Source organism: Rhinolophus sinicus, chromosome X (genome assembly GCF_036562045.2).
Source record: "Rhinolophus sinicus isolate RSC01 chromosome X, ASM3656204v1, whole genome shotgun sequence".
NCBI lineage: Eukaryota > Metazoa > Chordata > Mammalia > Chiroptera > Rhinolophidae > Rhinolophus > Rhinolophus sinicus.
In genome coordinates this window covers 102,106,828-102,113,225 of record NC_133768.1, presented here as the reverse complement: position 1 = coordinate 102,113,225, position 6,398 = coordinate 102,106,828, and the positions used below count along the sequence as shown (strand labels likewise).

Genomic DNA, 6,398 nt, shown 5'->3' with positions numbered 1-6,398 from the left:
AAACAACATTCTGCAGTGAGAAAAACCAGCACTACCTTTTAAAACAGACAGCAGAGGTCAGCAAAGCCTAGTCCACTCGTCTACTTGTAGACCTTGACATTCGCATTGCAAATTTCAGGGCCATTAGCAACCAAACCTCTCTTTTGAGGATCCACAAGGTAATTGAGAGAAGGTTTCTCCTAGATATAGAGAGCGAACACTAATCGGTTCAGTATTGGTATAATAAGAGCGAACAAAGCCATGGCTCTTGTGATTATGCAGTAAACACAAACAACATAACAGGCTTCAGGAGACATTATTTTCAAAAGAATAGACTCCTCTCAGAATTGGTCAGGAGCAGGTGATATAATATAGGAATAGACACAAAGCATATATATGATACGTCTCACACTTGAATAAGAAGACTGCAATTAAGGAACGCCATTTAAAACCATAATTGATAAATTTTAAGTAAATATACCCTTGTAACTGAATGCAGATGGCAAACCCACTATACAGATGACCCCTGGGCATGAAGAAGAAATAAACAGGAGGTGCATTACATGCTATTAATTATTTTCACTGCTACAGTTGTTTGCTATATAATACAGGTCAAGGGGTTAGCTTGAAGCTTCTCCTAATATATTAGTAAATAAATTTGAACAGATTTTAATTTGCTAATGGAAAGGTCTGGGCCAGTTGCAAATAAGTGTGAGGCTACTTTGTCTCCCTCATTAGCATGCAACAAGGATTATCCTTCCCATTCATACAAAATGTTACATTTCCATAAACTGTAGTGTAATTTGTCAGAAAAAAACTCTGTAAACTATATTAGAATAAAGATAAATTTGTATCATGTGGTCATCCGCCTCATAGAGTCTTTATGATAATTGCACGTCTAACACCTGCATTCAAATAATACCGCCTGCCAAATAATACTGCTCTGAATCTTCATAGCATGTAAAAATGACAGGGAATAAAATAGCTATTCTCATTTATTTCTAAGTGTCTACATGCAGAGCTATAGCCTTTATTGTGGCCCACTAGTGTGTCTTAGGTTTTGTTTTGTTTTATTTTGTTTTGCACAGAAAACTCTCCCTGTTTGGCAATTTTAAATACTTAGTTTACATTATGGGTGTAGGATGTTTTCAGAAAGCTGACATTAAAATAACACAACAAATAGTTGCGTGCTATGTGACGAAAGCCCTAGTTGGAAGTGAAATGGCTGTTGCAAGTTAGATATGGTAGACAATTTAATCTGATTGTAGTTTATAGTTTTCAGTACCTCCTGTCCCCACCCCCAATCATTTATTTGACCCATTGAAAATTATCACTAAAATTTGTAAGATTTACATCCTGAATAAGAAAGAACCGAAATCTAAAGTTTAGAACTGTAGAAATGAATTTTCATTCTCCATTTTCATTTTTCCTCCCCACCTGGCCCCCAGGGGGACTGCACTTTCCCTCCAACTGCCCCCTCCCCAGCCCAGCCACAGCCCCAGTCGCTGAGAGCCTTCAGGGAGGTGGGCATCTCTGTCATTGTCATCCAATTAAGACTGGGAGTTCCCTAGATTTCCATTCCTTCTTTGAAATACGTCTTTTCCTAGTGTCCCACAGTGATGGGCAAATCCTTGCTGGTGTCAGGGCAGAGAAAGCCAGCTGGAATGGCTGGTTCCTCACCCTATCATGGGACGCTCAGGAAGAGATGCCCCACGCAGTAAAAGGATGGAGTGACAGGGCAGAACAGCAAACGGCTCTTTTTGAACAGATCAATATAGAGTCTACATGCCAGGATTGTGGCTTTGCATGAGAAGGGGCCAAATTCACCATCAAGGGTAAAGACTGTTAAGAGTGGTCGACAACAAGAGAAGCAAAACTGATATGAGAACATTTGGGTTTATAAAATATGATAGCTTCAGGAGTTAAATTGGCCAAAAAATCTCATAAGACTTCTTCAGACTTTCATTGTCACATTTATATTAATGGCTCAATCAACATTTCCAGTGTTGAGCTCTCCCACAAATAACTAATAGTTGTCTTAGTGTTTTGTTACATAATGCATTCAAGTTTACTGTTGGATTAGATGTTCACCGTAGCCCTGTGAAGTTGGCAGGGCTCAGAGAGGAGCAGTGACTTTCTTTGAGTCACACAGCAAGTACTCAGGTACTGGCCCAGAGACTCCAAATGCCAAGCTCTTTTCACAACTCTGTGCTGCTTTTCCCCAGCCTTAAGTACCTAAGAGCTGTGCCAACTCCACACCACTGCCATGGGAACAGCCTAGGTGAATGCAGGATGACATTTTGAAATCCCTCAGCACATTTCCCCCATGTCTTGGCTGATTCCAGAAACAACAGAGAATGCTTGACCGCAGAACCACCTCCCACCCCCCCACCCCCACCCCTACCCCCCACCCCTCCCACTCCCGTGGCCCTCTCTTCGCTAGTGGCAAGTTTGCACCAGGTTTGCACAGGAATGGGAAGAAACGCTATTATTCACAGGATTCAGTTTGTGAAGGGGGTTGGGGGTGGGCAGGTCACTCTCCGACTGACTCACCTCTTAAGGGCTAGAGCTATCTAGAGCATAGCCCAGCACTGTCCAGTAGCTTATTATGAAGCTGAAGTGAATTAAACTGATTCCCCAACATGGATGGCAGAGCAGACCACAAGATCCCCCATTATACTCCCCCTCAAATTGAAGAGAAAGGAAAATGCGACTTAGTCTCTTTCTAGACTCTCTTAAAGGGATGTGGAACTTCTGGACAAGCCATCTCATCCACATTACTAAACAGAGTTTTGGTGTCCAAATATTTCGAACAAAATTTGGTAGGAAAAAAGACAGAAAAATATAAGACAAAGATTGTACCATTTAATAATTGTAAAGAGACAGAAAAATAAGTCCATGTAACAAAACACTATTCTACCCCACAAGCACAGGACCCATTTATCACTGAGTATTCATCGTTTCACCTGTTACATCATAAACAGACGACCTCATTTTTAATACCCTCAATCAATTGTCTTTCTGGAACATCATCATTTTGAGAAAGTGCAATCCCCTTTTTAAAAAAATCATTGCAAACACCCATAGAAGAGGTGGTACCTCTGTTTATGGTACTGGAATCTCGGGGGCAGTCCCTTCTTTATCCTAGATTGTCACTCACACCGTTTCATATTAAAATAACGTAGGGGAAAACTGTAATTGAAAAAAGAAAAGAACACCCCCCCCCAAAGATTAATTCCACCTGTTTCTTTTACAGTTTTAATGTGGTTACAAATAAATTTAAAATTACCAAAAATTAAAAAAAAAAAACTAATGTGAGGAAATACCTCCCCAGTTAGTGTGGGCTGCTAGCTCTGTTCCAAAAGCTACTGCCCGCCTTTTGAGCAACACTATCCTGTTTTATTCAGTGCAGTACTTTGGCAATGAGGCATCAGAAATGGCAGGAAGAAGCGTATATGTTAATCTTTACTAATTTCCAACACTTTTACTTTCTTTTGTGTTGCAAAAAGATAGAAGAAAACCCCTATTTGGAAACTGGGAGGAATGAAGGAGCTTCAGAGTCAGTCCCCTTAATTAAAATAGTGCCTCAAGGATTATTCTAACATAGGTCAATGTCAGGTACTTTTAATTCCAAATATCTTCCTTCTTTTTTATGGTGCATGATAGAATCCGAACAGACAGAAACACTAGAAACTTGCACTTTAGGGCATCATATAGGTAGTTTTACAATGTCTGCTAACTGTGCATTGTTTTCTGGGAATGAAGGCGGTCATTATGAGTTTTGCTGGTATTCCCACTACAGAGGTGAAATGCTGAAATGAAGCTAGAAGAAGACCCTACATTCAGAGAGCATAGCTGAATACTTCACTTTACAGCTCAGAAGAAGTAAACTTGGCTGTGATAGAGGGAAGCCCAAATCATGACATTCAAAGAGGGAAGTAAGCAAACCTTGAAACCAAATAATTGAGGTAAATATAGGACTTTCCCCCTTCTTAGACAGTTGTTAGACTCTCCACCTACCTCACTTTACAAAGAAAGATAAAAATGATGTGATCATTTTAATAACTAGCACATGAAGTTCCAAGTTGCCACTTTATTTTTTTTTTACTCTATGAAATATGAACTAATTTTCTGCCTTTGAGTATCTCCCTTGCAAGACCTATAGAAAGTTTGGAAATCCAAGAAAACATTCAGCCTGGAAAGAAAAAGTAAAGCATCACATGGTAAATTTGACATCTTGGTGGGTATTTCACATTATTCAAAGCCTGAAAAAGTGGTTCTCAAGGCCTATAAAATTAAAGATAGTTAAACTTTGCTTTTCGCTGTAGGCCAGAGTGGCTGCTGTGGAAATGGGCAAGTTTATGAAACCCGGGAACTTGGTGCTGGTCCTGGCCAGATGCTACTCTCCAGGCAAAGCGGTCATCATGAAGAAAACTGATGATGGCGCCTCTGACCGTCTCTACAGCCATGCTCTGGTGGCTGGAATTAACCGCTGTCCCCAAAAAGCGACAGCTGCCATAGGCAAGAACAAAATTGCCAAGAGGTCAAAGATCGTCTTCTGGGAACGGTTATAACTACAACCACCGCATGCCCACAAGGTACTCTGTGGATATCCCTTTGGACAAAACTGTCATCAACAAGGATGTCTGCAGAGACCCTGCTCTGAAACACAAGGCCCGACAGGAGGCCATGGTCAAGCTCGAAGAGAGGTACAAGACTGGCATAAATGAATGGTTGTTCCAGAATCTGTGGTTTTAGATCCTTTTTGTTTCAGTCATTAAAAGTCAAAAAAACAAAAAAAAAAGATGGTTAAAATTTAAGCCAAATAGATTTTTCCAGTATGTTTGCCTAAAATATTCGAAGTGTACAAAAACACAGTGGTAGGTTGTAAGTAAACATAATGCACATAGCGCTATTCACAAGAGCCAAGACATGGAAATAACCGAAATGCCCATCGGTAGACGACTTGTATACAATGGAGTATTATTCAGCCATAAAGAAGAAGGAAATCTTTACCATTTGCAACGATATGAATGGATCTAGACAATATTATGCTAAGTGGAATAAGTCAGACGGAGAAAGACATATACCATATGATCTCACTTATATGTGGAATCTAAAGAATAGAATAAATGAGCAAACTAATCAGAAACAGTCTCAGAGATAATAGAGAAAAAACTGACGGTTGCTAGATAGGAGAGGGGCGGGGATGAAGGAGAAGGGGAGGGGATTAGAAAGCACAAATCGGTAGCCACAGTACAGCCATAGTATCACGGGGATATGAAAGACAGTTTGGGGAATACAATCAATATTGTAAAGATTTTGTGGGGTATCAGATGGGCACTTGTCTTATTAGGGAGACCACTTCATGGACGGTGTAGATGCCTGACCACCGCGCTGTACACCTGAAGCTGAAGTAGAATAATATTGAATGTCAACTATAATTTAGTATATATATATATATATATATATATATATATATATATATATATATATATATACTAAAAAAATCTATTGTTAGACAGCATGCCCCCAGGACTCTCACGGCCATACTTATATTTCCAATTAGCTGCCTCATAGCGTGCCCTCTGTACCTGGGATCTGCTGCCAGCTGTCATTCCTGTTGACAATCTTAAATTCGGGATTCTTACAGAAGCAGAGACTGATGCTCACCTTGTTGCTTTAGCAGAGAGAGACTCAACATTGCAGTTAGTTTACCAAATCCATCGCTCCACTGCCTGTGTGTTTGATAGCAACAGACCGAAGTGATGGAGGCCCCTGGGCTGCATAAGAAACCTCTCCCACTTCCGCCAGCCACTGAAGTGGTTAGGACTCTCTATACATAAAAACAGTGCTTTGGGGAAAAAAATCTATTGTTAGAAAAAGTGGTAGAATAAACCCTCCTCAAGTCACTTTTTCAAAACACCCTTATGCGCACTTTCAATTTAAATGTCAATCTGCTATTTAAATCAGAAGGGGCATGTTTGCCAACTGTCTTTCCTCATCTAACAACTATTTGCCAAAAAACAAAATTTACTGACATTAGTGACAAGGACAGCATCAACTAGGGAAACCTAATGCTTCTTCTATTTTACTCTAAAAGGTCTGAAGTTGTGGATTTTGCACAATTCCCAGCACAGTAGCTGTGACCCCATTATTTATCTCCCCTCGATGCTCAACAATCTAAAAGTGACAATTCTTGACTTATCCTACGAATACCTCCATGCCTCCTATAGATATTTTAAACACTTAACCAATTTGATGGAATGCTCACTTTTTAAGGGGAGACTGCATTGTCTTCTCTCTCTTGGCTGCTTTAAATTGGGAAAAGTATGGGTATATTGTTTTATTGTCAAAATACAAATATTAAGTATAAGCTTCTTTATTAAATAAAACCATATAAATTATGGTCATCATTT

The 6,398-nt window shown here is 39.8% G+C and overlaps 1 pseudogene; it reads left to right on the top strand.

Annotated features, from left to right (window-relative positions):
* The first annotated feature begins 4,328 nt into the window (after positions 1-4,328).
* Positions 4,329-4,737, top strand: LOC141569683 (large ribosomal subunit protein eL27-like; annotated as a pseudogene).
* The last annotated feature ends 1,661 nt before the right edge of the window (positions 4,738-6,398 follow it).